Genomic DNA, 26,515 nt, shown 5'->3' with positions numbered 1-26,515 from the left:
TGGACACTGCAGCTGTTTTAGAAGGAAATCACCCCCACCTTTGCATTTAATACTACCTAAGCTTTACACACTTGATTCTCATTTTTTTTTTTTTTTTGCAGTAACTGTGTTCTCTAGATTCCCCACCAACATTGACGAACTGCAAAGCAATGATCCACAGGGTGATCAATGTGTTCTATGCATTAAAATCTTTTGTCCTAATTGGAACTAATTCTGGTAGATTTTATTTCAATGGCAAATGGAGTAAGGGAACTAATTCTGGTAGATTTTATTTCAATGGCAAATGGAGTAAGAAGTCTTGGCTACATTAATAGAAGCTATTCTACAAACAAGAATCAGAATTGGATTTGAGTCCCCTCACTGGCCTTAAAGTATACTGGAGACCACTACCCTACCCTCACCTCCTGCACAGTCTAGCCATCTTTGTTTGAGGGCTGATCCAGGGCAGCAGTGATGCATCCTGTTTGATCTCTGCTAGGATCACAATTGGTGGAGATGTACTGAACTTTTCTCTGCTCTGTGCACATCTGAATGACTGAAATCCTTGAATATTGATTTTGAAGTCACCAGTAAATCTTAGCAAGAAGAGAAATTGCAAATACAGAATTCCCAAATCATAAGAATCCCCTGTAATTGTGTTTTGTTCTTTTCTAGGCAAAATGCATTTTAGTACACCCTTTTTTCAACATGACTCCTGGCAACTTTGTCTATGACAGTAGGACCTGCCTTCCAACTTCTTCTGCTCATGAGTGATTGCTTACATTTATTTTTATGTCTGTGTTGGATATATGATTATAGGTACTCATAAAAACACATATACAAACACAGCATACCTATGCTCACATGTAGACATACATACACAAACACAGACACACACACAGCTAGACTGTACTCACTCCATACCATGCGATTTAAAGCATAAACTTAGCACTTGCTGATTTATTGTTCCAATAAACCAAGTAACAAGTATATGGAAGAGCCCATATTTTCTCCAAGAAAATCTACAGAACTGAGGCATCATAGTATCATTCGAGAGATAAGAGTAGTGAAAATGGGGACCTGAGTTTCTTTTGAAGTGATGGACATGATCTAGAATAAGATTCTATTGATTGTTACACTACTGAATAAGCATGTTAAAACTCATTTAATTCTACACTTTAAATTGTTGCTTTTGTGCTGTGTAAATTCTACCTCTACGTATGAGTTAATAGAAACAGGGCACCACACTAGCTCTATCAGCCCAGGCAGGCAGAACAAAGGGAGCGCATGTCTTCCTGGTCAGGAATTTACACTCACTGAGGTTGCCACGTTCTGGTGTCATTTTATTATTCACCTGTCACAAGAAAGCTGCAAAACTCTGTGCTCACATGAGTTAGAAATGTCTATTAACTTGTCAGCAAATGAAAAGGGTGAGGAGTCTTCATCTTTACAGATGAATTGGAACAGGTGCGGCATGTCTCCAAGATCGCTAATTAAAACGACTGAGGACTGGAGCTTATTTTACATGGGGGAAAAAAAGTTTTCTATGTGCTTGAAAACTATATGGAAATAAAGCCTTTAAAACCTGATGCTACCATCATGTCTCACTTCTACTTTATAGCACTTTGTGAATGAAACCCTCACTAGGGCATTCCTCTTAAGCACTAATAGACTGGTGTAGTTCATGTTTCATAAGCTCATGTAACAAACACAAGCTGCAGATTTTGTCAAGAGAAGCTGAGTTTTTCTGGGCATATTTGTATACTTTTCATTTATACAATTTGTATTTGACTCCATACAGTGACATATATAATATGTATATATACATATCTGTATATGTATATGTCACTATATATGTGATATTTATATATACATACATATATTCTGTAGTTGTTAGGCCTTCTAAATTCTGCATATGTCTTTATATATAGCTCAGGGAAACTGGAATTTAGTATACTGAAAGGAAAAAGAATAACTATTTTAGCCTGTGCAATCCTGAAAAGAGTGTGAATCTGTGTACAGGAGGCCCTGTGTTTGCAGAAGTTACAGAATTTTAAACAAGTCACTAGGCCAAACTTTCTCAAAGATGTTCAGTCTCTTAAGGAGTGGTTCAAATGTCATTTCTTTCATAAAATGACTTGTCTCTAGCTGGAATCAATACTCCCCTCTTATGTCCTCAATAAAAGAGTGTACCTTCAGCATATTACAAGGCAAGTGGAGGATGTAGACAGAAACATGGAGCTAAGAGAGTGTGATGTTTTGATATAAGTTGAATCTTGAACTCAAGCTCAGGGCATCTGGGATAAAGTACCAATCTATACTCGTTTTTTGACCTTGGGAAATTGTTTCGTTCCTTCCTTCCTTCCTTCCTCCCTTCCTTCCTTCCTTCCTTCTTTCCTTCCTCCCCTCCCTCCTTCCTCTCCCCGCCCCTTCTTTTTTCAGGACAGGGTTTCTCTGTGTAACAACCCTGGCTGTGCTGAAACTCACTCGCTCTGTAGAACAAGCTGTCTCAAACTCACAGAGATCTACCTGCCTTTGCCTCTGCCTCCACTTCCCGCCTGCTTTATATTTTTTGTTTGCAAAATTAGCATGGTGGTGGTTCTGACCTCACTTGGTTGTGTTGTGAAGGTTATGTGGAAGAAGGAAAGGAAAACACTATGAATAATGCCTGATAGGAATGACTATTGTTAATAGTGTTTATCTAGTAGACAATGTAGTCATTAAGGAATTCAAAACAGGATCATTCTGTTGAATCTTAATTCTACTATTAACTAGCCCTGTGAATCTAGGGAAATCAAGCTGCTATTTGAGCATTAATTCCTTCACATGCCTCAAACTGGCTCAAATTCGAAAGGATCAAATGCATTTGGGTGTGTGAACATGTTTTAATACTTAATAAGGCCCTGTTTAAATGCTACATGTTATTTCTTAGAAGCTGAATGTTAAAATGACATTATATAATTTGTAGTCAGTTAGACCTGAATTTAAATTATGGCACCATCATTCAGCAACTTTGAGTCCTCAGTAAATTAGCACTCTTTAATCAGTTACTTCCTTTTAATACTGTAGTAAGGTCATTATGAACATTAAATAAAATAATATTTTAAGTGCCAGATCCAGGACTGGATAAGCAGAAGGTATTGAATTGTACATTTTCATTCTTTACCAATTTTTTTACTGCTGTTTTTACAGAGGTCTGTCTACGATTTCCTAGTCTCAAAACCTACCAAGTGGGACCTTTTCTTGACACACTGCACAGATGCTCCATGGAAGAAATCCACATAGTCTAAAGCAACATCAGCCCTAGTCTTGGGGTCCAAAATATGCCTGTGAAGGCTTCCCCTTACCTTCCTGGCTTCAGTCACGTGCAAATACATCCTTTTAAAGGTTTCATTTGTCACAGACAAGTTTCTGTATGAGAAGGAAATGAATCTACAAATACAAAAGCAGTGGAAAATCCAATTCTCAAATATGCAGGCATTTCCTTGTTCAACGGCTGTTCCTATGTGGGTTGAGAGATGGCACTGAAAAACGGGCTTGCTATCTCAATGCTTACTATTAATCTGGCCACCAGGCAATCACACATGGGTTCAGAGCAGAGTCCCCTAGCAGAGGTGTCGTCTGACACATCCAGGAAGCCACCTCGTAGATGAGGCAGTTATCCTTCCTCCAGCTGTTTGCTCCAACAGAGTCACCAGTCTGCCACTGTTAGTGAGTCTCACGCTAAGAGTTATCAAGCATAGGTCCTTCTGGTTGTTCCTCGGACCAGGGCTGAGAAGCAAATGAAAGATTTAAGGCTAGCCTTTGCCCTCAGTGCTGCTGCTTCCCTGGCTAGTTGCGGTGCTCAGCTGTGTTTCACGGGCTTGGGAAACGACAAAGTGTGGAAAGAAAACACATGGTCCCTGGGACTAAGTTTTGGATGCATGGGTAGGGGGAAAGGGGGAAACTGAATGTGAGTCAGAAAGAAAAATCAGCTTTCCTACTAAATCATCGTAACAGCAGGCAGCAGCTCAGGAGTCTTGAGTGACATGTGGTGGTAGAATATTCCTGGACCCGACACATACAGAGTAACCACTATAACTGCTTCTGGAAAACCAAAGATCACTTTTGCCTGTCTTCTTGACGTGTGTCCCCCAGGTTACTATTTGAAAACCTTTTCCCAGGACAGATCTGCCAATCACTCCCAGCCCTGGTTCCCAACATTTGGATAAATTGGAAAACAAACAGACAAATCATTAAACGGAGCCGAAAATACTTAATGGCGGCAGCTTTTTGTGCCAATACCTTGATGACAGTCAATTTTACTGCTGGCAACACATTAGAGACAAAAAATAAAAATAAGTAAAAGAAAAGGAAAAGCACACAAAAAACTACAACACTTAGTAATAAGCCAGAGTTACACAATTGATTCAGATTCAACTTGCAAACCCACTTCTCTCTGGGGGAAGAGGCCTGGGCTATTTTTGAAATGTTGCTTTGTGTGTGCCCACAGGAAGTGGTATTATAAATATTCCCCGATGTACCATTCTGGAGTACTTGGCAAGACCCAGGAAGGATCAAGCATTAAACATTCATTTCCCTACCTTGTGGCTCCTTCCCACTCTATGCCATCGCCTTTTACATTTAATGCAGAAAGCGGAGTCGGAGTTACCCCTGCGCAAAGAAGAGAGTTTCGGCAGCTTGTTGCTTATGCATCAGGGAGGCAAGCTGACTTCAGGTGCTTGGGGAAGCCATCTGCAGCTCTTGAGGCGATGAAACTGGGCTGAGCAGGCAATGCTTTCTGGCTGCTCTCTTTCCAGCTGGAAAGACCACTGAAGAAGCCACTCGCAAAGTACTTTCTGCAAAATTGCCTCCATCCAACCCATCTGGTGTTTGCTAGTGATGGAGAGCTGCCTGAATTGTCCCACAAACTGAGGAAAGGGCTGCCAGGGTTCCCTCCAGAGTAGCATGCAAATGGGGAAGAAAAAATGGGATGCGTTTTTCCAGGTGAATCGCTAAATGTTAGTCTCATAGCTGTCACATGCAAGTAACCCCATCCTGGGGCAAGGCAGGGTTTGGATGGAGGTCTGAGTACACTGGGTGGCTGACAGAGATTGTAGAGGTTTTGTACTCTGTGTAGCCAGAAGAAAAGAAATCCACTGTAACATATAGTACAGCTTTTGAAGCATGGAAGTCACAGATGAAACTTTACTAAACAAAATCATCAAAAAGCATAGGCAACTTTTATCTAAAAATCTCAATAGAGTAAGGCCAAGATAAAATAGAAATCTCAAAGGTATACCGAAAAGAAAGCATGAAAATGCCCTGGAGAATGTGCAAGAGAGAAGTCAAGGAACCCAGGAGAAAGGGAGTGAGCATGGGAGGCAAGCTGCTCATCCTGCGTGGCATGTTCTCTGGGGATGAGACCCTTGTCTCCCAGCCCACTGTTTACCAAGGCACAGGGGAGAACAAAGGCATAAGGTGTGCTTTGTATGGGTTTTTTATCATCATTTTGTGTGTGTTCTGACTGAACCAAAGCCTCCGTGTGGCACACTGACAATGCCCTCTACCCTGCTTTTATCTGCCCTGCTCTCTAGATTTACCATTATTTCACAGGCTCATGTGCTGGGCCCCTTTCATCTTTTCTCAGTAATGATTATCTTCAGACCTGCTATGTGAAAAACTATGACATAACACATAACACCTAAGCCCTTTCAAATGGAGCTCCTTGAAAAAAAAATCCATTTTAATACTAGTCAGAGTCCTTCTGGATTCATGCTTGTCGTGATAAAAGACAAGATGGGTCAGGACACATCACAGCAACACTTACCTCCGAGACCATGAGGAAAGATGTAGGAAGAATTCTGTGAATTGAATATGAAATTAATTACCATATAGCCTGGTTTAGGCACTTTGAAAGAAAAATAATCTGTTTCCTTTTCATAAATTATTTATGTAAAATGTACTTCTAATAATGAATTACTTCAGATATACTACAAAAGACCCTTATTCAGAAATAAACAGAGATACAATAACAGAGATGGTTATAAATAGACCAGAACTTTGTCATTATAGTAACAAATCATTGCATTTAGCTTCCTGATAGCCAGTGAAAGAATGTTATGGGGTGCTTGATTATTAATAGTTAAAGAAAAGCATGATGGTTAATTTAAAAGGACAATTTATTTTTGGCGTTCTCAGATATAATTAAGTACATTTAAATAACTTTATTTAGCTATAGAAACATGGGAAGTGAACTGAGTCATGGGGATTATTTGTGGGGGTGCCTCTGAGAACCACCCCTTCTCTTTGTATGTGTGCCTCCTAGCTCTGGCAAGAAATAAAAACTCTCTTTAAGCACAGTGACCTCCAGCTGAGCCCCATTACATCTCTGAACTAAAATGGACCATGCTCAAACTGTGCCTGCCTGTCTGCCTTCCACAAAACTGTGACTGAAGCATCACGGTGAGGGACCAATGCTCAGGAAATGCACCCGAAATGAACCCTCAAACTCTGCTGTTTCTTGCTAGCTGTGTCTCTGCTCCCACAACAGGCATAAGTGAAGAGAGACCTCAAACACTGAAGAGAGTTCTCCTCTACCGTCAAAGTAGCCATTGGACCTCAAGGACATATCTGACATGGGCTTTCTCTGGGTACTTTCGAATGTAACCCCAAGTCTGTATTTCCTCACACTCACTAAGAAGCACGTTCTTCTTCTCATGTTCACCTAATAGCCAAATCAGTTTAAAATACATTATTTTTCTGAGCTATACATTTCAACTTTGACTCAAGATGTTCTTGTCCTGAAGAATTAGAGGTGGTGGGGAGCTCTCCTCACTAATATACTCTCCTCTGCTAATACACATCCTCTTCCTTATGGTGACTTAATAAGGGGATTTAGTAATATCCCAGTGTTACTAAAAGGCTTCCAATGAAGCTTTGAAAATCTGTGCCTGGTGTGTGGACTCCATGAGCAAAGGTGCTGACAACAGGCATTAAAGACAAAATTTGATAACAACCATCATTTACTGATGTCTATTAATTACTTGCTTAATTAATTTATCCATGATGATTTGGGTCAGTGCCTTTTCTCCTCCCATCTTTGGGACTAATACTTTCTTAACTGTAAGCCATGATTGGCACTGGGACTCTGAGCAGTTTCATCCTTGCCAGAGGATGAAATACCATCTGATAGCCACCATCATTTACTGATGTTTACCAAAGAACTAATAATGCATACGTTCTGAAACAATCCTATGAAGCCTAGTAACAGTATCACCCCTTGTTTTGCCTATGATTAAAAATCCTAAGATGAGAAAAAGCAATTTCTACATGTATTTTGTACCATACTAAAGAGAAACATTGGACATAGACTATTTCAACATCTTCCAGAACCATGGTGCTGCCTGAACTTGGGATTTGAGTCAATTAGGTCTTCCTAGAACCTACACTACCCAAAATATACCTATTGAGAGCTACAATCCATACTGTCCTTCCTAGAACTTCATACCAGGTAAAGCTTATTTGGAAAAGCCCTTTTAATAATTGTCAAAGGTACTGCCCAATCTAAGCCAAAGATTCAAAAACATTCAATGGAAACAGGATCCTATTACTCATGGGATTCACTTACTAATCTGGCCCTGTGCAGAGGGACTATAGTTGTAGAAGGGACTATAACTACAGAGTAGAGCTGTGGAAAGGTTTTTGTTTTTGTTTTGAGAATGGAGCCACAATGCCTGTGTGTTAATCCTGTTCTGTTACTAAGTAAAAAACTGTACCAACTTGTCCATGCAACTCAATATTTACGTCATCATGTTGAGGACTGAACATATTCTGGTAAGTAAACTGTTTAGAAAGTAGTCAACATGTCCAATTAGCATTTAACACTGTAGTCATCATTCTTTTTTACTCTACGGTAAACCATGTATTCTTTCTGTCACAAATTTATCATGTGAGCACAGGTCAAAAGGAAGATCAGGGAGTCTAGTAACATGTAAGGTAGTATCAAAGATGGCCTCCTTCACCAGGGACTAGCTCCTCATGAAGTTACAAAGACAAATGTTTCCATTGAGGTTCTGCAAATACTGCTGTGTCTTCTGGGTCCTCAACCCGGGGATCTGCGTGAGGGAAATCTCTCTTAGTTTCTCTGTTTCACTCTCTCAGACAAACACAGAGAATTTCTTAAGATTTTTTTTTTCTTTTATATCAGAGTCTCTTTGTATTATGTCTCCCAGTGTCAAATGGAAAAGGCTACCTAGGCTGGGAATTTCTCCATAATGTTGATTTATGAGACTTGTGCCAAAGAAAACAGTCTTACCAATGTACATTATCTATTTGGCAAAGCAACAGAAAGTTATAAAAAAATAAGATAGGCTGATGACAATCGTATAAAGGCAGTTTTCATGTGGCAAGTACAAGGCAAAAAGGAAATCTGCTTCCAGTTCAATGGCAAACACTCTTGCTATTTTAAGAAAAGCATAACTGCCACCCTCACTTTAGTTCACATTCCACCTTCTAGAGACAGTGGCATCTCAAACAGTGGCCATGGCCGAGCTAGTCCTGGTCTTCATCCCTGAATTCTATGTTAAGTTTGCATGGTTGTTGTTTTTTTTTTTTTTTTTTTCCTAATAACCATGTATGGGTCCACCACCCAAGAGCTTCTCTAATCTTCATTAAAGCTCTGTACATTTTATAGCTACGCCCATCTTCGTTCCCTATTTGGGGAATTGATATGATCCCCAGGTTCCTTCCTTCATCCTAGAAGAATATATTCTGCATATTTCAATATGCCCTATCTGAAAACCAGATTTAGTGAGCTAAACTATGCTTGTTGGGATTTGGGGGACTAACATCTTCTTACTTAGCCTCAGTTATCATTAGACTGGTTTTATATCAAAGCTCTTTATTCCTTCTTTCAAACAGCACCCACCATGGTAGTTTTCCTCTGGTGAACCTCAGCATGGTACTCTACAGACAGGAGTCCAGCTATGTCACTCCAACTTCTCCAGATGACGTCCAAACAGTGTGTCAGAATGGCTGTACAACAAATTGATCACACTGTCCATGAATTAGAATATGCTCTGTGACTACAGAGCCTCAGATGCTATTTCACTTAGTTTGGTTTTCGCATTCTTCCCTCCTGTGTTTATTGGGAGATGCTTGGTCTTAACCCAGCTTCAACATTGTGCATATTTAAGAAAGGTTTGCTTTCTTCTTTCTTTCTACATGATTTCAGTGTGTCAGCTGGGACTCTGTTCCTTCTCATTTCTGCTCCTGAAACCATGTTAATGAACCAAACTCTATCTCAGCTCTTGCTAGTCATATGACAGAAAGGAAATAATTGGAGTAGACTGTATAATGATAAATATCACCCTATCTACATTCTTTTAATCAAACCAAGATTCTTAGGACATGTAATCCTCATCCAATGAGAGGTAATATCAGGAGGGAAGATAAAATAGGCACCTTGATATAGAACTGAATCTTAGACACAATGGTCTCTCATACTAAATTCAAAAGGTTGTTGAGACCATAGCAATATCCTTAAATTAGTCAATGGAAGAAGATATGAGGAATTTATCCAAGAAAAGTATTATACAAGGAAATGAAACACTAGAAACACTGGTTATTTCAAGACAGGAGAAACATATTAAAATCTGGTCATCTGTCAAGAATTTTAACCAAGCAAGTATAAGGTAATGACTGGCTGGCTCAAACTATTCCCTCCTGAGGAATCTCTTCACAGAGGACAACAGGCATGAGTAAAATCAGAAAACCTGAGAGCACTGCTTAAAATCAACTCTGCCCTAGCTTTGATAGCAAAAAGAGTAGGCTCAGGTATCTCTTGTCAAGGAGTCTGCTCTCTGTGAGAATGAGAGAGAGGACTGTGGAGGGAATGACTGGGGACATGATTTGTAGTAAATAGAAGTCCAGACTCTTTTTTTTTTATAAAATGTGAAATAATCTTTCATCCAAAGGCAGAAACAGCAATGGAAAGTGGGTGATCATGAATTAGAATGAACATTTAGAACAGCAGAGAACACTTAGAAATGGAAAAGTAAAGCACATCAGAGTTCAGTTGAGGGAGGGAAGGACTGCCAGGCAAGGTTAGTGGAGTGTATGGAACGAAGAAAGGACAGGAGAATGCTGGAAAAGCCAGTTCAAGGGGATATCATCTCACAGGCAAATCTTAGCAAGTCTGAAACAGGGCTTACATGAGGTGGTGAGATTAACAATGTCAGTTTTTCAACTCAACACGTGTTTTCACATCACTTTACGGCAAGCTCTGTGCCAGGATCTGGATGTTGAAAGTGGAAAATTACAGAGACCTTGACCTGCAGCAGTACAAAAAGTGGATAAATGTGTCTAGAAGCCACAGATCTGTGAAATAGAAGAGTGCATTCAAGAAACTCAGCACAAGACACTCTGTGTGGCGGGAGCACATGCAGTAAGTGGAGTTGGATGAAAGAATTGGGAAGATGATGCTTGTGTCGAACTGGTCAGCTGGCAGTTAAACCAATACATAACTATTTCTCTTCCCATATGCAGTAGCACATGCCTGTGATTCCCAGACTCAGGCGGCTAAGACAGGAGAATGTCGAATTTAAGGTCAGCCTTTATGAGTTAGTAAATGTGAAGCCAAACTAGGCTACATGAGACCCTCTCTCTAAACAATGAAGGAGATGTGAGTTCTCCTGGTTTCTTGGTCTTTTTTTTTTCTAAGAATGATGGTACACATCATAGAAATTGAAGACTCATTAACACTTGAAAATATAAGAGGTATAGGTAGTTAATAGTATAGGTAAGGTAGTTAATAGTAGAGAGGTGGAGATCTAGTAGCGCATTTTAATTGACTTTTAGAGCAGAGATAAAAAAAAAACTAGAATTTTGTGTCTTGAATAAGGAAGAGAGTCAATGGCTATTTAGGTGACATTTTCCCTCCCATTTCCCCACATTTAGCATCCCTTTCTGATCCTGAAAGGATTATGACAGGAAACCCCTTTCTCCATGTGGAAATCTTTTTCAGTGACAGGCCTACTTAAAGGTTTGGGAGGATGTTCTCTCCGAATATGCTGACAGTTCGCAGATGAATAGCAAATGGCATTTTAACGTCCTGAAACACCACCACTGGTGAGTGAGGGATTTGGCTGTATGAGGGACTCATTACAACGACGAGATGCAATGAACATTTACACATTGGAAGATGAGAGACGCAACTGAGGGTAAGTGAGCACGGATTACAGAGAGGAGAGATAAGTAAATGTTAAGAACGGGAAAGGCCGAAAATGGAGGGTTACAGATAGAAGGGGGGTACAGCATTATCAAACTGGCAGAAGAAAGCTTAAACAACTGGCAGGTGGTAGGGGACGGAGGTGAAGGAGAATATATTTTTCACCCATAAAGTTCAGTAGTGCTTTTAGAATTGCAAATACGCATTTAAATTTAATAATACAATTATGGTATATTAAATGTCAAATGACTGTTACAGAAAAGCACTTAAAATTAAATACATATGCATGAGATAAATCCTGTCTGGTTGTCAAGGTCTGAATTCAAAGCTACATAAGCCATGCTTTTTTCATTGAATTTTCTTATATCTTAAAGTTGTAAAGATCTACGAATTTCACTGGGTTTTAGCAAAGTGTAAAGAAATATTAGTTAGAACTCAGGGTGGGAAGAAGGTAGGGCTCCCAAAAAAAGAGAACAGTGATACCCAAAGGCTCTCAGCTACAAAGGAAGACTGAAGTCAATGGCTCTTTCACAATGCTGTCACTATGTCATGATCATCATTATTGGTGAAAATGATTGCTATCCTATAGCTGTACTCATGAGTGTGGCCATGCATTTGTGAGTCCTTCTTTATTCCTAGCCTTCTGAATTTCCCCCTCCCTATCTTTCTATGCTTCACTGAAAATTTTTCATGGTCTTGAATCTGTGCTTTAATTTTCTTAGCCATATGTCTTCAGGCTTAGTTACAAAGATATGCAACATACTAATACACAGCAATGAGGAAACTTCTTGTGGCCTCCACTCTCTTCCTCCCAGCTCTACTTTCAAAAGTGACTCTATGTTAGGATAAAGTTTTCCATCAAGAAAACATCTTCAAAGAACTTACAGACTGCTTCTAGTTGTTTTGATGAGAATCAAGCAGTGGGGGCCAACACAACAATTATGAGTCACCCAGGCTTCCCAATTCAGCAGCAAACTCTGAGAGAAGTCACACAGTCCTTTCATGCTTGGAGACAAATATCCTGAAAGTCGCTGCCCTTTAAATGTTGAGGTCAAACGTGAAGTGAAACATGGTAGGCTGAACAAATACATTTACCTTACCTTCGTCCTGAAATGCCAACAGAGTGGCAGTAAATCAATATTTTTTTTAAAAAAGTATAAACCCACAAAGACTGACACAACAGCAGCAGCAAGACCATTTTCAAAACAGCAAAGCAGAGTACCAGGGATGCGTGACTCACAGATGGGTGATAGCTTGACTCTAAGACAGTAGTCAGGGTACCCAGAAGCAAGCAACTTGTACCAGAGAACCTCAGGTAAGCAAACAGTATAGAGACAAAAGAGTTATATTATAGGAACTAGAGTACATTTGTGTTTCAAAAGACCAATAGCAAAACAAGTTTTAAAATATGGAGGGCTTATTGTTGTCATAGCAGAGTAAATTAAATTATTGCTATAAAAAGTAAATGCTCCCCAAAGTTCAGCTTTCCACATCATCCTGGTATAATATCCACCAGGGATCGATTACCACATTTATATAATAAGGCTCAACCAATATATTAAGAATTTATGCATAATATGAGTACACAAACCCCATGGGGGATTTAAAATACACTTCTCTGGACATCTACTGATTGGCCCTCTCAAGTCTTTTTCTTCCTCTGGACATCTACATGATAAAATTCTAAATAGTTTGAATGACTTCAGAATGCTATCAACACAATTAAAACATTCTTACATGCAGTTCTGAATAAACATGTTTAACTAAAACAGTGGCTTTGTACTTCAACAAGGCAATAGAAAGAAAAAATAAACTTTACACTCTTTGGAGATATTGAGTTACTATATAAAGAGAATTTAAAATAAAAATATATGCATGAAGAAGATGCAACCAAGGAGCTACACCACTTGAGAAGGGAAGAGTGGGGTCACTAAATTCAGGAGGGAAATGAGTAGGAATGAAGGAAAGATGGGAAGGGGGCAGTGCCTGTACATGCACTAGGAAATCAACAAAAAGACTGAGGCCTGAAAGATCCATCAATTCATTCTGGATGACTGAAATTTAAAACAACAGGAAGCCTTGCAAGAACCTTGTAATGATGACTTCTACCCTCTACTTGACTTCACTTCCATCCTCGAAGTAACGGCAGTCTAGAGTTCAATTCTAGCATTTAGAATTTCTTTTATAACTAGGGATTTTTTTTTAAATACAAAAAGGAGTTTGAGAAGAAAGTAGAGGAAATCTATTACAACTTATTATTGTAATGATCCTCCACTTTGGTGTACAAAGAACCATACAGACTTCTTGGCGTGAAGATCACAGAACTCTAGGGCACTGTCCAGCAGGTGCCTCATGCTCAGCATGTCCCACTTTGAGCACAATATTTTACTTTTCCACTCAGGTAAACACTATCCTGCATTTCTTTGGTGCATCAAGTTAAGCTAGTTGTGCAAAAGAGAAACCTGAAACCCACCTTTCAGTCTACATTGGTCATCAGAACAGAAACCTTTATTTAATCAAACTGTAAAAAAATGTGTTAAATCTGAGCCCATCCTTTTCATCTCTAATCCCTTTTAATCAAAACTCTTAGCAGTTCTGAGAGTCATGAAAACTATTTGCCCAACTTCTTTGTCAAATTCTTCCTTCAAGTTGTTGATAAAAGAGATCTTTCTATAAGCCATCAAGCATAAAGTTCAATATCAATAGCATCAACCCAATGTTAATTACTTATGCACAAAACTCTCCAATAAAACTTACCTGTATGACAAACCCTAATTGTTGGGATTCTGGCCTTTGGAAATTCTATGAAAATAATGGGTTTATGGAATAGTGTATTAAAAGCTTCAACTAGAAAAGTGGCAAAGGTCTTTGGTATCATATCAAATCATGATCTGTCATGATAAAATATGCACTTTGTAATATTTAGAGACGAGTTTGTCAATGGATGATGTGAAGAATTACACAAATAGATTCAATTGAAATTCCCTGTAGCTCTGTGGCAAAGATGAACTATATCCACACCAATCCATTGTCACTTCCTGGGACCAAAAAAAACTAAGCATGTCTTAGCTCTGTTGCACTTAGGTGAAGAAAATGTGATTATGTTCTGGAAAATGGGAAGTGGGGTATGGTAGTGTGGGACTAAGAGTATGATTTTAGGAACTCTTCTTAAAAAATTAGAGAAATGTTTGTATCATGTCTATATTAATTTTTTTGCATTGTTCATCAAAAATAAGCTGAGGACTAGTGAGATGGCTCAGATATATAAAGGCACATGCCACCAAGTCTGATAGCCTGAATTTAATCTTAAAACCCATCCAGTAGAAGGATAGAATCAACTTCTGTAATTTATCCCTTGCTACACAGACTAAATATTTATGTATTTTTTAAAACATCAAGTTATGCTTTTTATTCACCTAGTTCCTAAAATATTTTCCAAGTCCCCTCATATCTCCATTCTTTCATCATAAATGATTAATTGAAGGCTAAGAGGCCAGACTCAGAAAGTGAAATAAACTTAGATTGCCATTTCTAACAATAAAGATGATTCCTACAGCATGTGTCCATTAGGAGATATCTCATGAATAAAGACTAGAATAGCCAGCACTATGAAATCTGATGAATGGCCAGCAAGATTCTTCACACTCACCCTGTAACCTTAGTGCTATTTTCCAGTCTTATTCCCATCATATAGACAAGCTAGGCATTTTCACACCTATTGGTTCAATAATGCTTTAATTTTCACTGGCACCTGGAAAATATTTAGCCAATTATACATGGAGTATTACCTTTCCTAAATCCCCTCATTATTTCCTTCTGGATATAGCATTCCAAATCAACATGCAATGCTACTAAACCCCTATTTTAATAGTGTGACTCAAAAAGAAAAATAAGTTTCCTAGATACTAAAATATAAATCTATGCTAATCAAAGTATAGTTTAAAAGATGCCAAATTTGAAATTAAAAAGGTGCATAATATCCTAGTGTATATCCACATTTAACATATATCATTAATAAAAGCATCTAAAATCAGCAAATAAAAATTCACTTTAGACAATATGTTGAGATAATTAGTCACTTTGAATATGATAAAAATAATAATCATTTTAAAATTAAGCTTATGTATTCGCTTAAAGATTTAAGCACACAGTGATGGGGGTAAATAGACCTGCTTCATGTTTTAAATTTTGGTATAAAAAGAGCTTCCAAATCATAATCACAAAAAATGGGGAAATAATAATTCATGAAGATCCCTCAGACTTCAACTTCACTAGAGGAAAATAAGTATCTAGTAGCAACTGAGGTATGAAATAGAAGGAACAATTCCTATTTTAGGAATATGGTAAACAATTTCTCGTTCCATCAGAAATTAAATTTCCTGAAGGCTAGAAATGTTTTCCACCTTTAAGTCAGGAATCTCGTATACTAGATAAATCTCCATTAGGTAAAAGACTGTCTGGTTGCTGAAATGACTAATCAATAAATCAACATTTAAACAAATGCATTATCAGTCTACTGTCATCTATTTTTCATTATTAGGGTAACACAGCTGAAAATCATATTGCTATACCACACCAACTTAACAATTGTGGATAATGTTTCCAATATTTATTTAAGGTTAAAACACTCCTACTTTCAGGCTCAAATATTTCAATTATGGTATATAGTATAGAGAATAAAATGCTGACATTCAACAGAAATGTATTTGCTATCCTAGTTCAGATAAACATATAGAGCTTCTTTTAATAATACCAGTATATATTAAGCAATATTCAGGTGGAGATGAGTGAGCTCCAGGTTGCGAGAAATATCTTGAAATAATCTGAAGACAGTTTGGGGCTCAACATGGTGTCAAGATGATGCTCTCTACTAGGAGAAAGAGTAACTTGCAAAGTTTTGAGTGATGGTACACAGAAAGAAAACTGCATTGAAAACTCAAGAGACTTGGAATGCAAGCCTTGATTCCACCAAACAATGTTTACAGAAGAAATAGGCTGCTTCCAGGAGGTGAGGAAGAGAGAATTGACAGTTTTAAAAGAATTATTGCAGTTATGTTATCCACATTTTATTTTACTTAGAATAAGTAAAAGGGTGGCAGGGAGGGGGTAGGGGTGTTCTTCCAAAGAAGGGGCCTGCTTCAAACACTTGCTCTTCAGGATGTTTTTGGATTCCTAATTTCTTTGACAATGGGAGGTGACCTTTATAAGACAGCAATCCCTGAAGGCAAGGAATGAATCTCCCTTTGCCCTCTTCAAGGCCAATGAAGTAAATAAACAATAAATAATTTAGGGAGAATAATTCCACACAAACATACATGAGTCAGATAGAAACCAAGACCCTTCAAACTCCAATTGAACCAAATAGGGCACAAACTTTGATCAAAGGGACAATGAGAGCCTTACTAGTTGGCAAAAACAAAGAAAACACTCTCAAGTGAAGCTGGCCATTGTACAAGTCATTTGGAATATATTATATGCAAGCAATGTCTGGCATAGCTCAAAGAAATATAGGACATTGTAGGAGTCTGGGTAGTTTGACTGATCAAGATTAAATAAACCACCTAAGGAGGAAGAGGGGGTTCAGAACTGAAATTAATAACCCTCAGGCTAAGTATTACCTTGTTTTATAAATACAATTTTCTTGAAATAAAATTACATTTATTTATTAATGCATGGCCGGTGGCTTTTTGTGTGTGTATGTATGTATGCTACAGTGGCACATTCAGTAATGAGGATAAAGGTCATACAGCCAAGAAGAATTAAATATCTGCTCTCTGGCTCTTTATGGAACAAATTTTCTAACCTTTGAATTCATATTAGAGCTAATATATGAGTACTGAAAAGTAAGTATTAATAATGTTGTGAAGAACCTACAGGGTAAGGATGGATTTCCCACACCCGTCTTGTTCATTTTTTTCTTACCATCCTTCAGTTCCTTTTCTATTTCCCCTCCATTTTTGATGTGGTATTTGTTATTTTGGTAGCTTGTGTTAATCCTTCTCTTTATCTTTTAAAAAAGCGGCTATCTGTATTTTCTCTGGGGTCACCACAAAAGTTCCACAGAGAATTTTATAGACAAGATGGTCTATTTGAAGATAATAAAACTTGCATTCAAACACATATAAAGTTGATATACTATAGTTTCTACACTCACATATTACAAATGCCAACATATTTATTAATAAGTTTTATTGCTACAGTTATTTTTATACTTCTGTATTTTGATTTTGTACTACAGTTAAATATGATCCATATCCCATTGTTACAGTGTTATAAAAGTATGAGCTTGATGTGCTCCTTTTCACAGTGATTTTATTAACTAACAGCACAAAAAATTATATCTATTGCCAATTGAAGAATTCCCCCTTTAGCATATTTTAATCCAAGACTATAGTCATATATTCCTAAACTTGGGATTGTTTCTCTGTGAAATCCCTTCTTTCTCTATTTATGAAGGGCAGCCCAGCCAGATATAAAATTCTTGACTGATAGTTTGTGTTTTTTTTGACAGTGTAGACAGAGCATAACATCCCACTCTCCTGACCTGCCAGGTTGTTGTCAAGAAATATGTTGATAGCCTTATGGGGATCTCACGTTTCTGAGGAGCTGCATTCCTTTCACTGCTTTTACAATTCTATCTTCGTCTTTGACTTTTTAGTTTAATTATAAGGCCTTAGTTAAGATCTATTTGTACTTAATCCATGAGGGGCTCTTCAGCATTCATGGGTGTGGATATTCATTTCTCTTTGTAGATTTGGTGAGCTTTCTGTCATAATTACTTGAAGTAATTACTTTAAGCAATTGTCTGTTTTCAGGAACTATCTACTTCATGCATTCATTGGATTCATGGCATCCAGCAGATCCTCTGGGGTCTCCTTCCAGCCATCTAGCCAGCTTTACTTGGCTCTTTTTGCCCCTCTCTCAACTTTCAAATGACTTGCTTGTGCAAAGCTCTCTGCTTTTACCATGCTTGTTTCAGTAAGAATACTTTTGAAGTTGTCTTGATTCTTTTCTTAAGACAATTATTCACCTCAAAAGTTTCTGTTTCAGTATTTTGTTGCTTTTAGGATTTCTGCATTGATACAAATTTGGCTTTTATCTTGTTTTCCTAATTTCATCAGATGCCTAGGTTTGTCTTTTTGTAGCTCACTTTGCTTTGTTTCTTTGCTGACATCCTGATTCGATGATTAATTGTGATTCTTACGGCTTTGTAGTTGGTGTTTTCAAGCATCCAATAATACTTTATAGATCCATTACAACAAATAAAGCTTTTCCCAGTCATCTTCTCCAGAGATTTGAATAGGTAGTTTACAATGACCTGCAGGCAAACTCCCTATTTAAGGCTTTAAGTGGGATGGCCTGAGACTTGGGTAAAGTGAGTGTTCATGTCTGAATGCCTACATGCATGCAAAGGATTTATATGAGAACTACACTGAAATAGTACCAATAGAATCTACACTAAAGGAAACAGTCACTTCTACAAAGATACCACGAACCTAGATTAAATCAGAAAATGATAGAAAACTTAAACAGCACAACAGGAAGTAAGTAAATTATATCACAAATCTACTCAATAAAAAAAGCCGAGGAGCAGATGACTTCCCCGGGTGAATTCTACCAAGTAGTGAAAGAATTAGTGCCACGATTTCTCAAACTCTTTCAATAAATGAGAAAAGTGAAACACTTTCAGGTTCATTTAGCAAAGCAAGCCTTAATATAATATCTAAACCAAAGAACACTTGAATGCAAAGAAAATTACAACCCTGCATCTCTGATAAATATAAAGGCAATAATTTCCAACAAAGTACACACAAACCAAATTCACAGTACATTAAAAATATCATTCACCATGATCAAGCCTGATTTATCCCTGAAATACAATGATGGTTTAATATATATAATCCAGTAAATGTGAAATACAACATTACACAATAAAAGGCAAAATCACATGATCCTCTCTGTAGGGACATAAAATGTATCTAACAAAATTTAACCTTGTTTCAAGAAAAAAAACTATTAAGAATTCATCTAAGAACAAATTCTCAGTAGTGTCACAGACTATATAAGCTCAAACTGACATCCTACTCACTGTTTAAAGAAAACAGTTTTATCTAATGATCAGAACTAGACAAAGATTCTTTTATTTTACAAATTTTGTTCAATATAGCAGTCCTAGCCAGGACAGTTAAAAGATGCCTATTAAAAACACCCAAATTAGAAAAGAAGCATTCATACTGTTTTGTACATGCCATTACCTAAGATATTGTAAATACTAAAGACTCTCTGAACAAATAAATTCAATAAATTTTCACAATCTCAAAATTAGCAGTGTCTTTGTACTAACATTAGCCATCCTCACAATAAACCAAGGAAAACATCCCATTAAAATGACTTCAAAAATATAAAATAAAACTGAGACATAAATTTAACTAAGGAGGCCAAAGACCTATAATGCAATAACTGATGAAACACTGATGAAGCAAATTATAGCAGACACAAAGAAATGAAAAGTCCATGTTTGTAGATTTGAAGGACACTTTTTTTTTAATGTACTGCACTCAAAATGAATACAGATTAAATACAAGCCTATTCAAAGTCCAATGGCAGGTTCTACAGAACGAAAAAACACAATCCTAAGATTTATGTGGAATTGTAATATACACTAAAAACACAAAAGAGATAATACAAAAAAGAACAAATCTGGAGGGATAGGACTGTCTTCATCCAAACGGTGCCACAGGAGAGGGCATTGCTGCCTCAACTGATGTATTCTATGACACAATTTAATAAAAAAAAAATCAGGAACAGAATACACACCTCTGCCACCAGTAGGTCCTTACAAAAATGTCAGGGATACACAACAGAGACAGGCCCTTTAGTGAGTAGTGCTGGAAAAGTGAATGTCAACATACAGAAGATTGAAGTCAGAGTTTTCTTTAACTACACACAGACATGAATATGCAACAGAACAAAAATGTAGCCATATAATCTGAAACTGCACAATTGCAAGGAGAATATTTCTTAACATTGACTTTAGCAACCTTGCTTTATAGTGTGACCTCAAGAGCCTAGGTTACAAAGAGATTTACATTACATGAGATTACATTATAGTTAGACTGGTGAGAAAATCTTTGAAATGAGGGGAGATATGTGCTACAATAAACCTCATGAGGAATTACTACCCTGAGTTCAAGGACCCCAATAGAAAAACAAACAAATACAAGAGAAGGAAACAAACAAGAAGAATCCCAAAATTCTGTGATTTATGACTGGCAAAGACCAACCACTATTAAAAAGACACCATTGGAGAGGATGTGGAGAAAGGATATCCATGTGCATTCTTGCAGGGAACATCAATTATAACAGCCATATGGACAACAAAATTGAGAGTTTCAAGAAGTTAAAAATACAATTTTCATATTATTCAGGAATCCAACAACAGGATTTTATAGAAAAGAAGGGATGTTATTGCTCCATGATGATGGGTAAGGTCCACATAAAGAGAAATCTTGAGAAAGGTTGAGATTCCATGAGTGGGATAAAGAGTGGGTAGATAATATTCCCATGAAAGATTGTTTGTTTGTTTAGTTGACAAGAGGTGAGCAACAAGCCTTGAACATAACCGTGAAAAACAATAATGATTTGCAATTAAAATGGGAGAGTAAAAGACTAAGAGCTCCTCTCCCCTCAAATGTTGCTTTCATGAGCTATAAACCTTCATTAGTTTGTAGGAATGCAAACCAAGAAAGGTACAAGAGAGGGACTTATTTTTGTTAGTTGTAGACAGAAGAAAATTGTAATAATATCATTAATAACATGGGCAATACCTTTTGTCAAAAAAAGTGGGTGTCAGAGTGTTATGTTTGAAATATTTGATATGGAGAGGAGTACAAGTAAAAGTGTGGCTAGAGTAGCACAAAGACAGAGAAAGGGGGAATTGGCAAGAGAGTTATACAGATAACAGGGCTCCAGAAGGAATTTCAATTCCTATGAACAGGTCTTGATTATTAAATTTGGGGGGCATATTTTTCAATGTATTCAAAAATCGTGACACATGTTGGTAAGTGATATGTATATGGAATGAAAGAAAAGAGTTGAGAAATGCTTTCCTGCCCTCAAATATCATTCCAAATGTTCAAATATGATGTTGCTTTGATCTGGAAATTGCATACTATCAATATATACACAATGAAAGATCTCATAAAATATTTTTGGGAAAAAATTTAGTCTCTTTTATAATATTTCAAGCAACACGAATTGAGTTTCTTTGTGCAATTGTCCTATTTAATTTCAAACACTTCCAACTGTTAGAACGTTCTTTGTGATGTTGAGTCCACATCTGTTTCCATATAATTCCCATATATTTGTCCCCGTTCTGCCTGCTGGATTCAAACAGAGCAAGCCTGCTTCCTGTTCCACATGACAGCACATCAAATATTTATTGGCAGTCCACATGTCATCAGTGTTTTCTTCAGGCCAAACTCCCTCAGGTACTAGCTGTCTCAGAATCGATGGAGTATGGCAACACAGATGATGTACCCTTCATTTTCAAAGCCACTAACACCTGTTTCAGATACTAAATGGTGGTGAAATAAATAAAACCCTGGTCAGTCTTTACACCTGGGGTTCCCTGGCATATAATAAGACAGGCCCACATATGGAGATGTGGATGACTCATCTTCAAAGTCAGACCACTGCTCTGATAGTCACATCCCCACTCTCACAGCAAGTGTACTTTATGCCCCTTGTTTGTGTTTACTTTCAGCCACCCCAATTAAGAATTCACGATTAGTAACTGCTAGTTATAAAGCATAATTTTTTGTGCATTGCCGATTACATGAAATGAGTCACAAAGCAGAATGTGTGTCTGAAGACAATGTTATGTCCCTAGCTTAAGTTACTTTGAATCTCCAAAGTTCAACTGTTGGACCTACAACAGCTATGGATGCCTGAACATGACAAGGCCTTTTAACATTCCTTTAGGGATAGAGGAAGTTCCAACAAGTCCCGCCCCTTTCTGAGAAACTATTGGCTGTTAATGATTGCTGCCAAAGGATGTGTCAATTTCTCCAACTTCTCTCCAACTAGAAAACTCATTTGGAAGAGGAGGTTTAGAAAGGAAAACAGTTAACAAGAGGGTTATGAGGGTTGTGAAGATAATCAAAATATATGTATGAAATTCTCCAAAAGATGTTTTCAAGGAAAACACTAAAAACCTTGGTAATAAAGAACTTCTTAAGGGAACTCAAACAACACTGACTTTCCATAGTTAACAGCTTATCTTAAAAATGGCCACTGTACCCAAGATGACAAGAAAGTATGAGAAATATTTCTTACTAGTGAAATAAAAAAAATCACACTAATTGAATACCAACATTATTTGTAACCATGCTCAGTCTTGTCCAACCAACTAACAAACTCCAAGTCCTCTAAATGCCATGTTTAATGACAACATAGACTCCACAAATTTGCGTCTTATTGTCACTTTCCTTTCAAAGTTTCCAATATCCCTAAGGAAAAAAAATCTCAATTTTATTATAATGTATAGTGATCAATAATATTGTACATGAAAAAGATGTTTATTGAACTAATAGACACATGTGGTATTTATATTACTGTGTGTTATACATCCACTTTATGTGTTACAACTTTGTGTGAGTTTAGCCAACAACATATGACAGCAGCATGTTTCTTGACCAATCACTAAATTGCTATATACACAGGGACAATGTTGAAGAAAGAACTATAGTTCTACACAGATATTTCTTGAATCTTTTCACTTAGCTGAAAATTATCTTATCACTTCTTTCTCTGTTTCCCAAGCACGTCTCTCTCTCTAAGTTACCAAATAGTGTATTTTGCTCCGTCGCCTGTAGCTTTTTCAAAGTGGTATGCCTCCAAAATGTGATCCTAGGATATAGCTCTTCCTGCCATGTTTACTGTATAATGTAATCTTAACAGGTATCAGAGATTTACATATAATCAATATGTCAATGATCACCTAAATTATATCTTCAGATCTCATCCCTACACTGTGGGAGCCCATTCTCGGGTTCCTCGTGACTTTACCCAGCAGGTCCACATAGAGGATGATTAGGACCACGGGCCTGAGTGCAGGTGTCTGAGATGGTCTGCACTTGGCTGTGCTGGGGGAGGAGGTCTTTTGCTCCACCCCTTGGCGTCTCTATAAAAACCCTGGGGCAGAGACAGTCGGGGCCCGTTGGAATAGGTTCCAAGCTATCCTTTATTTTCTATCTGTTTATCTCCGTGATATTCTCCGCAATAAATCCTTCTATCTAATATTTCCTGCTGCTCGCACTCAAGAAAACTCTGGGGAACTGTAGGGGTGGTTGGGTAAACGCCCCACACTACACATTTTACTCAATGTCAATTAATTATCTCAAGCCAGCCCTATCTAATTCCTAGAAATTATTTACTATTCACTTTTCTACTTCAAGAAAACACAGTACCAAGCACGGTGCCAAGAAAGCCAAAGTTTCAGGCATGATCTCCCAATGCTGATTTCCTCCTGCCTGCATCCATTGCCATCAGAAAGTATTGTTATTAGACTTCCGTCACATTACACATTGCACAAATCCTTTTCATGTGTGTTCCTGTCATCCTGCTCCAGGCTGGATCCAACTCCTGTCATCTGAACTACATTTCAAAAGTAGGCTGTTGTCTTCTACTCTTGCATTTAGTCCAGACATACTAGCATCTTAAAGAGTTAATATTTATCAGTCTATTTATTATCTGTCTAAAAAAAAAAAAAAAAACTTTAATGATTTTGCATTGTAGGCAAAAAAATAAACAAATAATTACCAAACTGTAATCTACAAGTGTCCAATAAGGTCCTGTTTTTCCCTTACTATGGTTCAGCCACACTCACCTTGAAGATATTACAGCTCAGTTGCCCTCAGCACCTAGATTCAGAGTTTTTCTGCTTATAACTCTGTCCTATCGCTCCATAGCTGGTTCCTGCCTATCATTCAGGCTGTCACTTCTAAGACATCTAGTGCATCATACATAAGCAGCATCTATGCAGATGCTCTTCCAACACTTCCAACCAGAGAGGACATCACTGACACACAGCCACTGCACTTCTGTATCCCACCCTTCGTTTGCAGCGAAGAAATACCTTTCAGCCAAAGGTCAAGATTGGTAGTGATACTAAGACACACACTTCTCAGGACAGTCAGGACCACCATTAACAGCCGTCTTTGTATAAAGACACTTGGACAGTGTTGCCAGTTCCTAGGATGCACAACAATCTGTGTATGACGTGTTCATGGTCTCAGAAAGAATAAATGGCCTATGTTAGGGATCACAATAAGCAAGAATAGGAAAAGGATTTGCCTTCCAGTTCTAAATTCTTTTCATGGTATTTTCCTCATGTCTACTATTTCTCTGCTTTATACCAAGGAAGGCTTCAGAGATGCCCAAAACAGAAAACTTCACAAGATCCGCACCCTATTAATGCTCTGAGGGTTTGTACTTTCATTGTGTCTGACCCTGGGGTTACACATCTAGTTAGGAAGGACAAAATGCTTAGCATTTTTATTATACATGGCATTCCTTTCTGGCAGTAACATATACATTCCTTACATTATGCAAACGAGTTTCCTCCTGACCTCTCATTATTTTAGTGAATCAAGTCCACCAAAGGTCATTATCATTGTCAGCAATGTGGTGCAGGCTGACAGCGTGATGTGACTAACGCCTCGGCCTATTAGCCATCATTGTCAGAGGTAGGTTGTGATCCTGCCTCTCTGGTCAGAGCAGTAACCGGGAAGGAATAATTTCCTCATTTTTTTAATGGCTGGAAGCAGGGTCTGCCAGTTTTGCCAAATGCCCACCAGAACCACTGCTGGCTCTTTGCAAGGATCATTTTAGCACAATATTCCAGCAAAAACTTTCCACGTCTTCATTCACAATAAGTGTACACCAGTGTACCTGCCCTTCCATTCTCAAGGAGAAAAAGAACTCCAGGGTGGCTGACTATTCTATCCTCCAGCTTGCAGACCATGAAATACACAAAGGAACAGAGGTTCTCAACACCACCCCCCACCATGTCCAAGTCATTCTCCTTGAGTTCCTGATAAGCATGCCACCATTTCAATGGAAAAATCCAACTCTGTCAATCTATATAAACCTTGTACACTTTTTTCTTTAAATTTTATTTTTAGGTGTTCATTCATTTGATATACAGGCATAGCAGGAAACTATTTGTTGAAATAAAATTAAGGAGGGAAAAAAAAGATGCCTGCTGTCAAAATAATAAGAAAACTGCCATGTATTTAAAGGATAAATACATAGCCTGGTTTTTAAAATATTGAGACTGGTTCTCAATGGTAGTTTAACATACTTACCTACAAGATCTTGTTTTTTCTTCTTAATGAACACAGACTGATAACTTTATTACATTTATTGAGTGTAGAAGATGCATTGTGATTTTATGAAGAGTTTGGTAAGAATGTGAAATTCATTGCAAGATAAAGCTACTCAATATTCCAGTATGATTGGAGGAGGAGCAAAGGGAACCCGAGCCGTACATAAGAAGCTATTGGCATGTGATGGCTACTGAGTCAGGGAGAGTCATTTTCCTTCAGTGACCTGTCCCCTGGTAGGTTTTCCATGCTCTGTGGATGGCCACACACTCATGCACATATTACAGAATTACTAGGGCACAATATGTTTAAGAAAGGGCATAGTGTGAAAGGAGGTGTTTTTACATTCTTGGGAAGGATGGTTCTCCAGGATATACATACATACATACATACATACATACATACATACATACATACATATATATATATATATATATATATATATATATATATATATATAGTGTGTGTGTGTATGGAATTCTCAAAGAATATTATATATTATTTATCTCTTCTAAAGTTATAATAAATTTGGCTTTCTGGTAACAATTTCCTAATAAAGATAACTTTTATGTATATCATTCTTTTTTGCAGAAAAATGAAACTGAAATACATTACATAATGTGGTAGTTTGAAAGAAAATGGCCCCCAAAGGGAGTGGCACTATTAGCATGTGTGGCTTTGTTCGAGGGGGTATGGTCTTGTTGGAGAAAGTGTGTCACTGTGGGGGTGGGCTTTGAGGTCTCTTTTGCTCAAGCTTCCCTCAGTGTGACAGCTAGTTGAATTCCTGTTGCCTGCAAGATGTGTAACTCTTAGTTTCAGCACCACATCTGCCTGCATGCCACCATGATTCCCACTATGATGATACTGGACTGAACCTCTAAAATTGTAAGTGAACCACCCCAGTTAAAGGTTTTCTTTATCAGAGTTACCATGCTCATGG

Source organism: Peromyscus californicus, unplaced genomic scaffold, assembly GCF_007827085.1.
Source record: "Peromyscus californicus insignis strain IS unplaced genomic scaffold, ASM782708v3 Scaffold_1__1_contigs__length_55948999, whole genome shotgun sequence".
Classification (NCBI taxonomy): Eukaryota; Metazoa; Chordata; class Mammalia; order Rodentia; family Cricetidae; genus Peromyscus; species Peromyscus californicus.
The sequence above is the reverse complement of the archived record's forward strand: the minus strand, read 5'-3'. Positions refer to the sequence as shown.